Genomic DNA, 19165 nt, shown 5'->3' with positions numbered 1-19165 from the left:
TCACTTGTGTGCTTTTGAGATAAATGGGAACAGGGGAGGGAACCTATGAAATCACCAGCAGGGGGATGCTGTCTCACTTGAACTGGGCGTGTGGGACATGCTCTGACCAGACCTGGAGCTGAAACCCCAGCAGAAGAGTGCAAATGGCTGCCTCCAGCTCTGAAGAAAGATACAGTTTTTTATAATTTTAAGTGTGGCTGCATGAATGGAAAAAAGCCACTTTTTTTTTTTTTTTTTTTTTTTTTTTTTTTTTTTTTTACCCCCTAGTGGACAGCCAAATCACTATTTGCACAAATAAATATTTACAGAAATTAATTTATGGATAATTACAGAACACATACTAGTTGCAAAGTAACAAGTATAAATATTTGCAAAATTAATTCCTCTTGGTTCCCAGTGCAGCAGATGCAAAAATTTCAGTTAAAATGTTTCTACATTGCTCACTAGATATATAAAGAACACATTCAAATCCAGTGATAATAAGAGCTTAACTTAGGTTTCTTTTTTTTTTTTTCCCCTTTACTTTGCCTGTGTGCCATAAGGATTAAATCGGAATCAATCTTTGTATTTGAATGCAATCGTAAGGAATCGTAAGACTGAGTAGGCTTAGATCTGCACTGCAGAAAACATGTTTAAAACTGCATATTTTGAAAAATATTCTAACTTTGGTGAAAAGAATGGATAACGGATAACCTTTTTATTCATTGTCTGAAGCATATTATCATGACAGAGGGCTTTATGACAAAACACACGGGTAACTAATCAGTATTTACATTTTCCTTTTAAACATGAAGTTATATTAGTTTGTCTTGCTGAATCTAGAAAATCCCCCAGGCAGGGAGGAGTGGTTGTGCTGTGCAAGCTGCGAGGCCCAGCAGAATTTGTGGTATCTGCAGAAAGCTCAATCAATGGACAATAGATGTGCTTGGAGAAACAAATCTGCTTGTCATCAAGTAATTCACGGGAATTAGGAAACGAAAACCTTTTGCAGATTAGTCACATGGGGGGAAAAAAAAAAAAAAAAAAAAAAGATAAAGAAACCTTTTGCCAAAAAAATGATTCACCTTGTTGTGGCATGGAGAGGTGTTTGCCACCAGAGGCCTGAATGTGGGTTACAGAGAGTTCAGCCTAGCACAGCCATCGAGGGACAATCTCTGGCTTCACGAAGGGCAATCTGTGAGCCATGGAGGAGGAAGGCCCCTGTGCTTCCTGCTGCCCTGCCCTGCTGGACATACGAGCAGGATGGTGGGCTCAGCTCTCTCCAGCATTGAATTTATTCCGAAAATACAGTGCAATGGAAAACAGATATCATATGGGGTTTGCTTTCCTATTCTCTGTAGACTGCCATGTTTCTACAAGTAGGAACTGGCTGGGCACCTCCTTAACATTATGGCTTTGAAGCTATCATCTTGTTTTCTGCTGTTGCTGGACTTTTGCTCTGAAGATGTTTCGTGGTGGCTAAACCATGGCTGATCAGACTCCAGGGAAGCTTTGGGGACTCTTGTTAGGTTTATTCTTCTGTGTTACTGAAATCGCAGTGGGTTTCTTCTTTGGGGTTATTTTATCATTCTGTGGAAAACACACGGATATAATTTTTTCAGAGTTTCTGGGAAATTATCATCTGTATAGATTCAATACCCTAACAGTTAGAAGAAGAATAAAAAGAAGGAGAAAAAAAAAAAAGATATGTATCACCTAAATATAGGAAGATTTCCTATTACGCTTCATAGGCATGGCATGTACTGTAGAATTAACCCATTTTAGATATTAATCCCCTGAAAAAAAATAACAGATAATTCTCCTGGGTGGCTATGAAAGAAAATAAAGGGGAACAAGCCCCACACTCTGTCTTGCTACATGGCCCAGAGCCTGCTTGTCAGATGTATTCTCATCCCCACACAGTCCCAAGTACTTCTTCTTCCTCTGGAGTGGGACCTCTGCTCCCACGGACACCAGAGAAGCCCTGTCTTTCAGAGATGATGGGACTGAAATTGCCTCTGTACTAACAGCCAACGAGAGCACTGTTTGCACTACCCAGGGGACTCTCCTGCTTTGTTCTGGATGAAGTTCATGAAATCCTGAGGATGACTGGGAATTGGCATGGCTGTGGGTTTTGTTGCCCTTACTGCTGGCCCACACAGATTTCCTCTGTAACCAAGGGAACAAAGCATGTTAAATCTGTGGGCCTGTAATTCTGAGCACCTGTTGCTGCTGTCCTTGGGACTGCATGGCTCTGTAAAGCCTTTGGTTAGCCCGTGAATAGCCTCAGTTTAGTTTTGGTTGATCCCTTACTATGAATCACTTTAACAATGATGGAAAACAAAAGCTAGGGAACAAATGAGGCAAAAGACTACATGCTTCTCATGCTTCAGCATTTCAAAATGTATATTAAATTAACGGAGGAGTGCCAACAAGGATTGACACCTCATCTGATCATGCAGCCTGCACTGATACTATTTATGTGCCTCTGTATGAGCCCATTTTCTGCTGGGAGAGTAATTTTACCAGTGTGGTACTGAAGCCCATTACATAAAATGACAAATACTTTCATATCTTTCATGCACTTACCTCTGTTGCAGAAGTCTTCATTTCACAACACATACTGCAAAGGGGAAAAAACATGGCTTTGTCTTTACCTGATGACTGAAGCTTTTGAGTTTGTGTCCCTCACAGCTATTTATTTCCACATCCTCCTGGAGGGGCTGTTCTGTCTGCAGAAGGAAAAATATTCAATGTGTTTCAAGTAATCTTCAAATTAGAGGCCAAGTGGGAAATGTTCCCACAAATGTTCCTTGGAATTCATAAGAGCCGGACATCAAAAATTATGAAGTTATTTGAGGTTTTAGGGTCTGCAGCTAGAACAACACATGATAAATCAGAGAAAACAACATAGTGTCTTCCAAGTGTTTGGATCCAAAGCTTTTGCAATTCTATGTGTATCTGTATACCAGAGACCATATCTACTTCCCTTTCATTCATATGCAGATTTCTCTTGCAGTATGCTGAGAAGCTCACACATCTGATAGTTAGCGGGTAAACATTTACAGAACAAAGTAATATAGTTCCCAAAATAATTTAAAAATTGGCCTAGCTGCAAATTACACTGAATGATGATCATCTGTGATCCCAACAGGATGCAATTAGCATACGCCAAAGTCAGCAGAGCTGCGAGTGAAGGCGCAAGAAGTGCTGGGGCTGGGGAGGAAGCTGGGCCATGCAGGAGGAGGAAGAGGAGAAGGAGGTTTGTCAGCAGCAGCCATCTGAGAGCCAGCTCCCTCTCTCCCAGTGTCTGCTGGGCTCTGGGGGGTCTTTTTGTAATCCTGCAGCTGGTGTTCCCGTTAATGGCCACAAATTGCTTTGGCTGCTGCAGCAGATCCCATGCATTAAGCAAAGCGTGTGGGAGCAGCCACAGCTCAGCCTCTCCCCCAGTTCCACCGATCTGGGATTGCCAAGTGGTTTTCCAACCACTTTCATTCAAGGGTGGTGTTTGCTTCTTCCTGCGTGTGCAGGAGCACCAGTGTACCCGGGGCCGGCTGTGGCACCAAGTGCCTGGTTTGGATGGCACTGTGTGGTGTTTGCCATGCAGGCAGTGGCTGTTTGACAAGCAGGATGCAATGACCTAAATAAGAAACAAAGCGTTTCTCTGCAGAAGTGATGATAACAGACCTGTTTACCACAAGCCAAGGTAACTAGGTTTATTCAGGCTTTTGGTTTAGTTAGATTCAGACCTGCATAACTTTCCCTTACTGGAATGTTACTATGAAATGTATAGGGCACTCTTCAGTGGGTGGCTCTGTTGGTGGAGACTGGCTAAAATAAGCTCTCAGTAATTTAAATCAGGATTCTGAAATCCCTAAAATTAAGGAAACTCAGTTAGGAATTAAGAAACCTCTCTCTCTCTCTTTTTTTTTTTTTTTTTTTTTTTTTTTTTTTTTTTTAGGGAGTGTTTTATGAGGTGGCAGAATATTTATGAATATAGCTGCTGCTAAGCCATTCTCCCAAGGAATGGCAAAGGCAGATGGTGTTTGGATCAGGATCGAAGCAGGGAGCCCCAGGGCTATGTGGACGGTTCTGTTTCGGCTGTAAATCTCCCAGTGCTTGTCTTCATCCTATCACTCCTATAATTCACATGTACTGCTAAACTGTCAGCACATTTCTTCTTGTTAATAATAAGTCTAAGAAGGGTTTTATTTTTCATTTTTAAGAGTGGAAGATTGCAGATGATGCTAAAAAAAACAGGTCATGACATTTTCCTCAGAGGACACCAGACATAATTTTGTATTACACAGACAGATAAGGGAAGAAAGAGAATTAATTACAAGGAAAATAACAGTGCAAAACACATTACTTTTTTTTTTTTTTTTTTTTTTTTTTCTTTTTCAGAAAGTCATCTTTATTTTCCATGAGAGCATGATTCAGGTAGACATTTAACCATCTGCCCAAAATTTAAGGTCAGGAATATTCCACTGTCACATATTCTCTTGCTTTAAGCTACTCATGTCCTTAAAAACCTAAGGTTTGCAAAACGAAGGTAAAACTTATATGTCTGACTGTGCATAGAAAAAAAGGTCAGTTTGAAAATGTATGGCCAAAGTCAAACTACTCGTGCTTAAGGCCCACTGACCTCAAAAGAAAGCATGACTCTCTAAAACCGTGGGCAGCAGAGTTCTTTCTAGAAGTCATTGTCGACAGAAGAGGATGGGCCCTGCAAATGTAAGGAGCAGTAAATACCTGGGTATCTTGCAACCCCCCAGTTTCCTCTCCAAATTAAAGGCAAAATTCTGCTCACAAAACTTGTTTTCCAAATGAACTCTTTACTGGAGGGCTATCTTTTTTCTTTTAAAAGAGTAATGCATGTTCAGTGCTGCAAATGCATGTTCAGTCCCTGCTATTTTCTTTCCACAAAGTGTCTGGATGAGGACTCAGGGGCAGAGGACAATCATTTCACTGCACCTACAGGCTGCTGCAGGGGACGGGGGAGATGTGGTGTCTCCCCAGCATGCTCGTGTGTGCTCTGTAGGCACCCCTGCCACAGACAAGGATTGATACCAGGAATTGTGAAGGATGTGAAACTCATAATTCAACCACAGGGGAAAGGCAAAAAAAAAAAAAAAAGAAACAACAGAGTTCTTCTTTGCTCATGGCAATTTTGTTGACCACTTATTAAGTTACATCCATTGTATGATATGAAAGGACTCCTCCTTTTATCTCGACAGCCATCAGGATCGAAACAGTAATAAAACTCCGCTGGCAAGTGCCACAAAGGTGACTTTGTTCCCACAGCCCCTCTTAAATTTTGGCTCGATCAGCGAGCAAATAAACCCCATGAAGTTCTCACTGAGCAATTTTAGGCTGAGGAGGAGTGTTGTAAATGCTCATTTTAGTTTTGGCCAACTCTGCTGGAAGACAAAAGAGGTGCTTTAATAGCAGATTATGTGTATATGTTAAGCCCGCAGAAGCCAGAAGCTGAGGCGGAGCGGGTGATGTTCTGATGACAGCTTCATAAGATGACTCACAGACTCAGTCTGTTTAACCAGTGCTGCTGAAAGCCACTGTTATTTATGCTTCTGTGGACAAACAACATCCAATTTCTTACCAGGGTGAGACTCGGGGCCACGTCAGGCTCTGTCCCACCACACCTGGGTGCATGCGGGCTGTTTGAGGCCAGACACCAAGAAACAGGCAGTCCAGAGACAAGGCACCATCCACCCCCTCCCTAGCCCTGATGGCAAAAGGCACTGCAGTATCACTAAGAAATGCAGTCTTCACGGACATTTTTGGGTAAGCACTGCAGGGCTTTAGGAGGCTGTGTGTGCGGGTCCTCTTTCCTCCCCTTTCATTCCCGGATCCCCAGCCAGCCTGGGAGGGAAGGGGAAATGGGCTTATCCCTGGAGCCTGGGGGGCTCACCCCACCACAGAGGCTGCAGAACGGCAGAGCTGTAGGGCAGGAATTTGTTCCTCCCCAGGCTGCTCTCCTTGCCACACAGGCAGTAGCTCAGTCCTGCTGAGGAGGAAGCCAGAGAGGGGTGCTGCAGGTCCTTCCTTGCCGTTCCCCAGCGCAGAGCAGAGGAGCCTGCGGGGGTACAAAGACAGCAAACCAAAGCAGACAGCCTGGCACCAATATTGCAGATATTGGAAATGGCATCTGATCATTTTGATATTGCTGAGGATACCATACATCTAAAAATCCCATCACAGAGGTGAGTAAACAGAGCAGAAGGAGGATCACCACAGCCTGACTCTGCCTGCATAAACACCCTCTATATGGCTTTATGGAGTCATTGTACAGTTTATTGCATTTTTTGGCTCAGTACGAGACATTTTATAATGACACTAGTAGGTGGCCCTACAAGAGCAAAGTCTCCTATCTGGCAGCATATAATTAATATGTAAAAAATAAAGTCAGGCTCTCTCTTTGACAGCTTGTGAGTATTCTAGGCATCACAATGTTATACACTTTATGACAGCTTTGATCTTGAGGAATGAAAAAAAAAAAAAGTCTATATTCAAAAATTTAATTTGAAGTATTTAGAGATCATAAACTCCCAGGGTGAGATTTTCTGCTGCCGTGCTCCTTGCACAGAGTCCACAAGAAGCAGGTCTCGGTCTCTGCCTGCCCAATATTTCCAACCTGTGGGTTAAATGACCACCCCAAAACCAGGTCCTGGTTCTGATCTCAGCTTAGTCAATGTAAATGCAAAGCAGCTTCTACAAAATCAGTACAGGCACACCAGGGGAAGACCAAGACAACGAAGCTCTGTGGCTTTATGCAACGCGGCAGGAAGAGTAGGCCAGGCTCCATAAGTGGGCTCATCAGTATGCTCCTCGTGGCAATGATCTCAACACCAGCAGATTTCCCAGTTCAGTGCCTTCCTGAACTGCCTTTGGAAACTTCCCAAGAGAAGCCCCAGAGTGACCCCGTGCAATCATTTTGCCAGGGAAAATGGGCTGTCAGTCGCCTGTTCTTATAGCGCTGGTCACAGGCCAGGGATCAGGGCCTGCACACACGGGAGGCTGGTGTGAGTCAGCAGATGTGAGCACAAGAAATTTAGCTTGTATTTATGCCTTACCAGTGAATGTCCCTATTATTTATTTATTTATTCTCCTTTATGACACTAACCCTTACCTCCTTTGAGCAGTAATGTGGCTGAAGATTTGGAGCAGGTGTGGAGACCATCCCGTCTCTCCTACCCTTGACTGTTTACTACCTGGCCTCTCCCCCGAGAGCTGAGGTTTTTGCTGATAGCTTTTGGTGCTGCTGGTTGAGGATGAGTGCACCTGAGAGCCTCTCACACATACAGAGGGGAGAGAGAGGCTGTGATCAGCTCCTCACTGCCTCTCTCTTGCTACAAACCCACACCACAGGTTAGTGTCTTAGCATGTCCCATAATAGGTGTATATGTCCCCAAATTATCCAAGCTCGGGAGGCTTGGATACTGACGTGTGAATGATTTACAGGAGAGCAAAGAAGAGGGCTTGCACATTTGGGAAACCTTGCTTGGCAAACACAGACCACTCCCATGCTGCTGGTAACCCTGGCAAAACCAGAGGCAGAAGTGAGCTACAAGAATCTCTTTCAGATTGCAGCTCCTATCCACAACATCTCCCTGAATTTCATATAGACAATTTTTCCAGGCACTTTGATGCCATACATCCATTTTTCCAGGTGAGAAAGCTGCCACACACAGGCAACTTACAGGAGTTGTGAAGCATCACTTGGTGGTAGAGACAAGCAAGAAGACTGTGCTGCTTCCCTTCCTCCTGGCCACGACAGTCCGGTGCCAGTTTGCACAGAGGCATGGGGAAAGGCAGCAGTTAAACAAATGAGCCTGATGCAAAGGGTGATTTAATAGCTGGGTTTTCATATGGCCAGGTGTGGTACTCCAAATTAACCCACGCACAAGTGTGGTAACTCAGTATTAGGCTGAGCGGAGATGCTCTATTGTACTGATTTGGCTCGCTGGAAATGATTGGGAATTTTCTGATAGAAAGCTGTAGAAAATGAGCACATTGGGCTCATGATGTGCAATTCCCTGTGCAAATGTTTCTAGATCAGAGCTATCTTTTGCCCTTGTGAGATCTCTGAGTTATATGTTTACTTATTAACCGCAAACCACCAGTAAAACAAGGCAAGATTTTGTTGCTCTATTTGTGGACAGATAATGAGTACGTAGATACATTTGTAGTCCTCAGGATGTGTATTAAGAGACATTAACTGTCTAAGTTCACCAATTTAATGCCATATCATCCAGGAAGAGGCTTGTGTTAAATAAGTTTGAAGATTTTACGGCCTTCCAACTAGTGGAATTTTTTTAAAGGGCATAAAAGAGATAGCTATCTTCTCCAGCATTGCCCCGGAGAATTGACCTTCCTACAAAGAGAGCAGTCTTTCAGCAGGAAATGTTTGGGCACGTTTTTCCTGCCCTTCAAATTGATTTCACTGAGTACATCTCCGCAGTCTCAAAGCAAGAACAGATTGTTGCTATTAACCTCATGATGAAACTTGATATTAATGTGTGTTTAAGTAGTACGTAAACGATTAACAAGTGTTAGAAGCCTGCAAAGGCTACAGAGCCTGGAGTGCATGCATACCGCAGCATATATTCCCAGGACTGGTTTTGGCTGGCCAGCCTGCTATATGGACCAGACGCCGTGTTGTCTTGGTTTTGTTATCACCACTTGTCCCTGCAATTGGGAACTGAGCAAGCTGCTGTGGGCACTTACCAGCGGCCAGAGCAGGAGATGTTGGGCTGTGGGAGCCCGAGCAATGCCTGAGGATGCCGCTGTTCAGCCTCGGGGACAACAGCAGTGCCAATTGCTTTAGAAAGGCCAGTTTTTAAAAGCCTGTTGTTATTACTTGGTGCTCTTTTCCCTGTGATTAGTATGGAGTTGCTGCCTTGGGTAGTCATGGGGCCCCTGGTCCCGATATTTATTGTGAAACTGTCCTCAGTGTGGTTTCAGTGATTTTTTTAACTCTGCATGCATTTCCTGGCCCAGAGGAACTGGATTTATCGAGGCCTGTGCTTTATCATCCAGTACATGCTAGTTTGTGGGTTTGCACCTGCTTGCAATTTATCAAAGTCTCTTTTAAATGAATCGGAAGGTGTGAAAGGCAGAAGCTGTTTAGCACCTTCTGGATAATCGGAGGTGTGTCAGGCACCTAATAATAATGTATGCTCCACATTTCCCAGCGCCATTTGCAATGCAAACTACCAGTGTGAGGGCAATTTTCCAGAATGATTTGAAAATGTATGAATTCATTCAGTGCTTTTGTCAGCCAGAGCAGCTAGAACAGCGGCTGGACACGAATTGGGTATGAGGAATAATGGCACTGCCGTCCCGTCTTCTTGTCTTTGCCCAAATCCAGGTTGGCACTGTTTATATTTGCTCATCCCCAGGCCTATTTTTGCACTGGGAGCTTCCTGCTGGACGTGCCACAAAATGCCGTGCTGTTTAGTCAGCGAAAAGGTGGAAATACTCCATACTTATAAATCTTGTAAAACCAGAAGTTTCCAAACTCTAGTTTTCAGTGCACTAAGCATTCAAACTATATGTGATGTGTGTTTATTCTGCACAGGTGCACTGCATGTTAAAAAATAATGGAAGTTAGCAAGTCCAGCATGAGAACTGCAGAAGTTTGGCATCAAGAGTGATTGAGTAATTGTGGGTGGTTTCCTGACATGTATATATGTGGTTGTAGGATTTCATTGCATGGGTTGGGATCTGACAGCTTCAGTGCTCTGAAGGAGCAGGGGCCCATAAGTGGGTGGCTGTGTGCATTTGCTGCCAGCGGAGTTATTTCCCCAGAGGCTTCCCTGTGGTGTGTGTGCTCGAACACACAACACGGCACCACGCTACCTGAAGTATCACAACAGTATGCGAGTTCCCTCACAAGTAATTCTGCCTTTATACACTAACAACTCCTGTTTGACAAGGGCTATTATTATTTGCTGTGAATGGGTAAGAAATCAAGAGTTGAAATGGGTTGATTCATTTTGAATAACAAGCAGGGATTTCATTTTTCAGGCATTTTGCATTGTGCAGCACTCTCTGTAGTGCACAACAGGGCTGCGGGGTGGTTGAGCTGTGGAAGCACAGGCTCTGGGCAGAGCTCAGGGGTAGGACATGGGGCTAGGAGAGGAAACAGGGAGAGGACAGACCTTGAATGAGAAGGGCAGCTTTAAGCAAGGTGCTCTGGCTCTCATACTGGCGGAGGGACAGCACTGAAGTGCCGCAGCAGGGACATCAGCGGTTTCAAGTGAACTAAGGGGTCAATATGTGCAAAGACAATTAATAGTTTTGGTGTTAGGATGGCTACAGCATTTATTTCAAACATCCCTTCTCCCATCTGCAAAGGAGTTTTGGAGAAACACCTGTCGTGGAAAGTTTCTGTGCTAATGTGAGAGCCCAGCAAGACTGCAAGCAATTTTCTAAAGAGAAGTGCCGGCTCTACGTGCCAGTCCACTGGCCCCAGCAGTAATAAAGAATATAACTAAGGCTATGGCTATGCTGGTTGGATTAGGAAGGATATCTTCTCAGTAATAATGACGAAGGCAATGCACATTTCTGCTGTGATTATACCCTCCCTGTAAAGCTGCTATTCACGTTGTCACGAGTGACAAAAGGTTTTACTTCCAAAGCACCGCATACTTGTTTTGTAATGGCTCATTTCGCAAAGGCTCTTCTGGAAGCTGTATTATTTGATTCATCTACTTTGTTTTTGGGTTTTGTGACTCCAGATTCAAAGGTATGCCCCTTGGTATCTCAAATCTGCAATTAGAAACGTTGGGATAGTAATGCATATTTATTTCATATTGAAAGTATCGTGTGACCAAGTTCAGGTTCACAATCTGCTTTAAAGATGTAAAGTGGTGCATTAATCTAAGTTTTATACTCACACACATGTATATGCAAAAAAATATGTTATGGACTTACCTTACAGAGAAATGTTTTATATGGGTTGAGGTTATTTATTTATTTATTTATTTATTTATTTATTTTCTTCTGAAGTGTAACAAAGCTTATGCAAACAAGGAAAACAAACTTTGCTGATATTTATAGTGAAACTGCAAAGTGACACCACCAGCTTTTAAAGAAAGCTAGTGGATAAATGCCACATGGAAAATAAATTGTTAGCACCCCAGAAAGTGACAGTGCTATGTTTACTATGTTGATCTCTTTTTTATTAAGGATTGAATACCCAAATTAGGGTATTAGCTTTGTCTCAGCGTTCAGATTCCTCTAATGCACAGGTGATGCTGAGAATACTCTTTCTTCGCCTCTCTATCTGCTGAAAGAGATGCATATGTGATATTTAAAATTAATAAGGCTGGAAATTTCAAATACCAGACAAGACACATGCAAGCATTGCAACCGGGGCTTCTTTCACAGCCATGAAAACAATGCCATGGCTTTATACTTGCTGTGTGCTTTATTGTGTCTTAAAATAACAAACAAAATAATTAAGATTGCTGCAGTTCATGTTTTCTTGTGTCAGTTCCAGACCCTGAAGTAAAGGCTTAATCCAAGTCAAGTGTCTGGAGGTTGATCCCAAGGTGACTGGAAGTGCCAGAAGTTTTTACTGGTGTAATTGGTGGATGCTGGATGATGCTGTGGGAGCAGCCAGAGGAGCTGCTGGTGGCATGCTGCTCTGCGGGGTGAGCAGGGAGCTCAGGATGTGGAGCTGGCTGCTCAGCTCATAGGAGCTCAGACCATACGGAGGTGATTCCTCCTCCTGTATAGGCTAGAGGTATTGCAATGGGCTGCTACCCAGCCTGATGGGAGAAGCTGGCAGCCTCCAAGGGGGTTTCCAGGTCTCTGCTGCACACAGGGATAGATCAATCAGAAGGATGAGTCGAAAAAACCTTTAAATACAGAGAAACAGCACTCTGTATTCAAGGAGGATTCTGAGAGATTCAAGGAGATAAGAACAGACAGGAAAACATTTGGAAAACAAGCACGCATCCCTACTATGTATCACTGCAGTGCTCAGTGCATGTGGAAAAAGCATTTGATCAAATGTTGCCAAAGTCAACTTTAGGTACTATGATCATCCCCTGCCATGCACCAAAGCCTTATTTGAACCCTTGTGCTTATTTGAACCTCAGGTAGTGGTTTTGCTGCTGGCAGCACCTGGCACAAGGTGGGATCGATGTGAAGGGGGGTGCTGCGGGAGCTAGCAGCCGCAGGAAGCAGAAAGCTGCAAACTGCTCAGTGCTTTGTGCCTACGTTTTCCTGCAAAACATACAGGGATGCATTATGCAGCCATCACGCTGAAAGGGTTGGGCTCTTGGTGGCACCCGTGCTTCCTTCCAGCAGAGCCTCAGATCATCTCCATCACTGAGTTGAGGCCACCAAGCCATGGCCTTAAATGAAAATAAACCATGTGGTAGCAAGTGTTAGCTACAAGGCAGATCAGGTCTTGCCCACTCTTCTTAAGCTTGAAGTTACACCCTCGCTCCAGCCTTCCCTGTGATGCTTCGTGTGAGTGCTGCAAATATATGATGGATTTTAGGAACCCAGTTCTGTCATTAATAGTGTTGTTTGCCCTGCACACTGGGACTGTGACCCGGCTACTTCAGGCCCTGTAAAACACACATCAGAGAGTTCCTGTCCCCAGAAATTCTAGATAAATGTTCGGGGGGGAAAGAGGAGCAAAACACCAAAGGACTCACTCAGCCACCCAGGACATTGGTGGTGGGGCTGGTTTTCCTTCCGTCTTTGCATCCTCTGTTCACTGGAACAGGCTGCCTCTGCAGGGTGCTGTGCTCTCTTTGACCTGATGTCTGGAGATAAACCCTTTGCAGCTTTGATTCAATGTTCTGGCTGGCTGTTGGCCCTGAATCACATTAAGAATGGCTACGAACAACATCACTGCTGAGGGATGTCACAGGGGTGTTGGTGAAAATCATTGGGACCAGTGATAACACCTGTGTGAAGGAGATAGCATGGAGCTGTACTCTCGAAACTTAAAGCTGGTGTCCGCTGGTTGTCCCACCAGTTTGTCCTCAGTGTGAGTGGCTGGAAATCAAGTTTAGAAAGATTTAGAAATGACGGTGAGGGAAAGATTGGAGAAAATGAATTGATTTTGTCAGGGAGGGAGCAAAGGGCAGGGAGAGAGAAAAAAGCTGGAAGGGATAGTGCTATGCAAAAGACTATAATAAAATGGAAACTAAGTCAGCCATTTTCCACAGATGCTGGACAGCAGTGAGGAGTCATGAGCTCAGTCCATTGAGAAACTGGAGCTGGTGGAGCAGAAGCTAGCAGGCCAGGTCAGAGCCATGGGGCAATAAGGGCAATAAGGCAGGGAACAGGCCATCCAGGGATGCTGCTAAGCATCCCTGCAGGAGGCTTAAAAGAGTGGACTGTACTGATCTCTGCTAGTATAAACCCATGTGGTCCTGCTGCTGCTCCTCTGATCACCTGTGAGGAGGCTCAGTGACATTTTAATACTTTTTCTTGTTCTGCACTGCATATTGCTCCCACATTAAGCTATTTGTAATATCCGTATTATTGTTTTCCATTGCGTCGCTCTAAATGTGAGTGGTGTTGTCCATCACGTCCCTGTATTGCTGAAAACCCACGCTAGGTAATTCTGGATATGTTAATATGTAAGAGCTGGAATGAAATTTTTACTAGGAGTCCCATATAAAACCAGGAAATTCAATGAATACAATAAATGCTGCACTCAATAAATCCAGTAAGCTCCACTGTGATATTTCTACCCATAAATGCCACACTGAATAGGTATTTGGAGCTCTGCTGAATTATCCATCACTAGTTAGGTGTCCTGCACAGGGCTGCTCTCTGATGTGGCACCTTGTTGGCATGGCTTTGTGTTTCTGCATGGACTGGACCTAAATCTGCTGCCACTCTCCTGTGGCACTTTGGAAAATGTTCTTGTTCTGTATTCTTTATGAGAATGAATAACACAGACTAACCTGTAATTGCTTCAGTGTATTGAGTTACTTTGCTGGGTTTTAATTTTGAATTAGTTACACTTCCCAGATCTTCATGCAGTCTACAGCTGTAGGGAAGTGGCTTTGGAGGCCGGAGGACTCTGTAGCATGTGTCTGTGAACCACCACCTCTCATACATGGAGCCTGCCCATGACAAGCTTCTAGCTCATAAACTGCACATAACTACTCTGCCCAGCTCTCTTTTAATATAGATTTTTAAAAATGTATAGAAATGCCATGCTCTGTACCGCTCTGAGATCCCCTGTGTACTTCTTCCCCACCTCTCACAGGCGAACACAGGTGAAAAAAACATGTTCCTATAACAAGGAGAAAGTTAGCTGACTATAGCACTGAAAGCTTTTATAATCCTGTGACACCACCCTGCTGGTTCATTCCCGGGGCTGGAAGGGGGAGAGCATGCTGTCTGCACCAGGGCTGGCTGCTGTATGCAGCAGAAACGTTAATGCTATGTTATTTTTTGTATATGTAATATGGGGGGGGGGGGTTGGAATACAGTTTTTATTTGAAAGAGATGGTTGTTTCTGAAGGTTACTGTGGCTAGTTTAGGAAGGTCATGTGTTATGTAGAATTAGGAGGCTAGAGCTCTGTTTCAAGGGTGTTTATAGTGGCAGGTGCGCCAGCAGAAGGTGTAGCAAGGACTGAACAACAAAGAGGCTCAATGATCAAGAGGTTTAGCTTCATGTGGATTTAGGAGCTATACTGCTAAGTGTGAGGCTAGTGTGAACCCATGTGCATGTGAACATGGCTCCTGGTGTGCTCGGGTTTGTCTTGAAAACTGCTGAAGGCCTTAATGGGGTAAAATCTGCTGCTAGAGAAAGGGAAGGGGAGGAAAATGCATTTGAACCTTAATAAATTAAATGAGGAAAGAAGGAATAATTATTGCCTACTGTGAGAATATTTAAGCTCTTAAAGACGGAGAGAGTAGAGCAAAGGCCAAGGCCAGTCTGTAGTTGATAAGAGGACCACCTTGTTAGCAAGATGAAACAGCTTTGTGAAGGCCCAAGTCCAGGAAGGGGCAATGAAATAAAATTTCTCTTTTTTGAGCATTTTTGGATTCTTTTTTTTTCATAAACCATTGAAAGGCAAATAGATCCTTCTACTCTTCTGATGCTGTTTTCATGCTCTTTTGTGTAACAGTACATAGTCACAGGTGAACTCCTGCTGGTTTTCCTTCTCTAAGAGGAAAGGTCTCTGGCCAGCCTGGTGAAGGATCAGCTTTGAAATACCTCGATGGCCAGAGTGGTGCTTTCCTTTCTGCCCACATCTATGAGTCCATACCACTAGCAGCCACGTGAAGCCATCGGACTGTCTCCAGGGATATTTTAATGGGGAGACTAATGGGTTTATTTTAGTGGAAGAGACTTCTGCCACCGTGTTACCCCCAGCAGCTGTTCCGGTCTATTGCAACAAAGCTGTAACTGCTGTGGTGTGCTGCAGGCACCCTCTGAAATGATTAAGACTTGGCTAACAGAATTGTCATCCCATAGATTTGAAAAGGAGGAAAGATTTTTGGTTGGCTTTACATTCGTACTGGCATTACTTGCATCATATGGGTAGATATTTATCATTAAGACACCCCAAGGAAGAAGATGACGTCCACTTCCAGTTGCCTCTGGCTTGGGAAGCTTTTACATGTATCTACATGTTGGCTGAAGGCAGAGTGGGATACAACACGTACAGAAAGCTTGCAAGCCCTTGGAAAACAGCAGCAGATGCTTCCCATAAATAATGGGGATAAACAGTGTGCTTGGGCAGCAGCGCAGGCATGTAGTGAAATCTTCTGAGCAAAAAACTCAGTACAAGCAATACTTCATGATGAACATAACAGCATGGATTTTTTTTCTTGTATTAGGTGCTTGCACGCTGCGCTGTTTTTGTGGTAGAGTCTTCTCGAGCACAGACTAGTGCACCCATTTCAAAGGGCTCTGATGTATGCTTCATCTTAGACATATTTTAAAGGAAAAAAAATCCAGTTAACATCTATATATTCACAGATGAACCAAGTACTTCAGTGCAAAACTGTCAGTGTTATTTTGTGGGGAGAAGAGATCTTTTTCCTACCAACAGAGACAGAATATATCTCAGCCTCCAAACAAAGCTAGAGAAAGCTGACTGAATATCAAACAGATTTTTCTAAAAGGAGACATACTATTCATTCCCAAGCTGTGTCTTCCATAAATAGAAAATCTCTGTGAGTATCAAAGGTGCTTCCAACCCAAGTACCACGCCTTTGACATAAATAAAGGACAGGCACCTAGGTATAACTCTTCCAAAACAGTTTTATAGCTAGCTAATCAATACATTGCAACAGACATATTGCCTTTTATTTTCTGTTTATACACCGCCCCGGATCCTTGTATATAGTCTTGATGCCAGCACAAGGATACACGAGCTTAGAGATCAATACAGAACACTTCTTCAGGTATATTGATCGCCAGCTGCTGAGGATGACGATAAATTCCTGCAGATTATCTTTCTGTCAGGAAGCCTGTTAAACCCTCAACCCATAAGTGAGCTGTGGCAGGCTGGTTGTGTCCGTGGTGGCACCACCCAGGGACACGGATGCGTGCCATTCACATTCAGGAAGCATGAAACCAAAAGCAGGGTTTTCACATGCCCCCAAGAGCTCACCCCTTCTGACTGCCAAAAAGTTCAGCAACAGCTTTGAGGCTGCAAGTTTGTGGTGTGAGCCTTCGGGCTCTGAAGGGTGACGCTGCTGGGCAGCTCCCGGGACGCTTGGCTGGCCTCTGGGCACATGGTGCTGGTGCCTCTGGCTGCTCTCAGCTCCACCAGGAGCACACGGGAGATGTGGGAGAGGAAGAAATGCCTTGTTTCTCTTTTCTATTCCTCTGGGAAAAGGTGGCAGGAGCTTGGGGACGTTGGTTGGGTTTTGTTTAGAGAGGCAGGGAGGCTAATGTGCCCTATTTTACTTTTGTATTCTGTCTTGGGGGGAGAGATTGAGAATGACAGCTAAAAGGGACAGAATGCCAAAAGAGGAAAAACATCCTGAAAAGATGACTTTTTACGTTTTTTTTTTTTGACTAATCTCATCAATATTTGCTTCAGTATTGAAATATTGGAGAAAAAAAAATAAATTTAATTACCCCCTCATTGCTATGGAAAATGGGAGCTGTGTACCACAGATTTCCGTAATGCCCTGATCTAACCTTATTTCTGCAAACACTAGACCTCTATTTGGAACAATATTTCCCACTCAAGATGCAGGGGCTCTAAGAGCACGGGCTTGCCGGATGTGCTCTGCATATTGCAGAAGTAGGCGAGCAGCGAGGCCACCTGCTCAAGGACACTTGTCTCCAGTTTATCTCCTGAATTACGCTGCAGAAGCTTGAATTGTTTCCATCAGCAAGTGTCTCTTGCATTTTGGAGAAGATCTGTGATGAGTAAAGGAGGTGCCAGGGCACAAATGAAAGAAGTGGAATATTTCGAGCTTGGTAACCTTTAACAAAACATATTCATCATGGTTCATTTTGTCAAGGGAGCAAGGTGGACACTGAAGTGTTGCATTGCTCTGCACAAACAAGACATCCTTGAGTCTCAGTGTCACTTGTAGCTGAGCCAGATACCAGTTGCTTCCCCTTGCTGTTGAGTGAGATGTCCACAGAGGGAAGCAGTGATCAGAGCAAAGTGCGAGCACAGCATCAAGTCCTTCACGTCTGCACATTTTCAGAGAAGGAAAAGAAAACGAGTGGGCTTGCTAAGGTACATCTGTAAAACAAAGCTTGTTCTTGCTCCCTTGCTGTCCAGGAAGAATTCCCATATGATCTTTAAAGACTCAGAGCATGCCATAGCATCTTTTTATAAAACAAACTACAGTCAACGCTGCCTCCTTCTTCTGCTGTTCCAGTGCATATGTTGGAAACTGAGTGAAAACAGTGCAGTGATGCTTGTGCATATACAGCTCATGATTTGATTGTTTTGTTAATATTTTCTTAGCTATTTCATTAAACTGAATGAGGTTATTTATTTATTCTTGTGTAAATAATTGCTACTGGAGAAGAAAGAAAACTTTGTTTCATCATTTGAATTACCCGCACTACCCAGGGTTCATGAGCTGGCTGGTTCTGTGCACCCTCCAATTAACAAGCCTCCAATTAACAGGTGCTCTTTGGAAAAGAGGCCATCTCTCTTTGATGTACTTTTTGGTCTTTTCTTGTCAAAAATATGCATGTCCAGTGATCATAGCTCTGCAGCAATAAAGATAGTAAATCAGGTTAGCCTGGAGGTGAAGCCTGGAAAAGCAGGTGACTTGCCTGGCAAGGTGTTGCAAAGGGAAGAGCTGAAGCTTTGTGCCCTAGTTCCTGGTTCCCTGTAAAATATTGCTTGTCACTGAGAAGTTCCCAATGGACATGTGTATGTCTACATGGCTTTTCACTGAGCTGCATCTGCTAAAGTTTTTGCCCCTATGGAGAAAATTAGGCTCAGAAAAAATAACTGTGTCTATGATGGGTTAGTGAACTCCAGGGCATTATCCTGTGGCAAAGGGAGATCTGAGCCAGTGTGTGCTTCTGGCTGGAGTCAGCCACATTCATCATCTAAGGAAGCAACAGCACACACAGTGCCTTCCAAAGGTGTAGCAGCAATGTTCTTATGCCTCACTTCATGCTCCTGCAATCCTGGCTGGGCTTGTGTCCAGCACTCAGCCAGAGCATCCCTGCCGTCGCACCTCCACCTTGCACGGGCAAGATCTGTGGACAGAGCTGCTCTCATGCCCCTGTCATATCCCTGGTGTCTCAGCACCATAAATGTTTGTTGATGTTTGATGAGTTATGACCTGAAGAAGAAGAAAAAAAATAGCCTTGCCTAGCTAAGAGGCTGAGAATTCCCACCAAAAGGGTGGCATGTGGCTAGAGGATGCAAAAGCATAGGTGAAAGCAAAATGATGTTTGCTGGTGGGAGAAAAAAAAAGGGGGGGGCTGTTCTACATTTCCATAGGGTGAGTAGTTGCTGCCAGTAGTGCTTTCTGTGACTGTCTAACAATAAACCTGTCTGTTGAGTGTGTGGTTTTCTGATACTTGGTGAAATTGCCTTATTTTGTTTTTCTACATGTGTACACTGGAAACTGTGAAGTGTTATGAGGGGTCCAGAAATCTGCACGGATAAGAGGTTGCTGACGAGGCTGAATGCATCACTTCATCTGGCAGAGTTGAACTGTGGGATTAAAAGGA

This window comes from Aythya fuligula, chromosome 4, assembly GCF_009819795.1.
Source record: "Aythya fuligula isolate bAytFul2 chromosome 4, bAytFul2.pri, whole genome shotgun sequence".
NCBI lineage: Eukaryota > Metazoa > Chordata > Aves > Anseriformes > Anatidae > Aythya > Aythya fuligula.
This window is presented reverse-complemented; position numbering follows the sequence as displayed.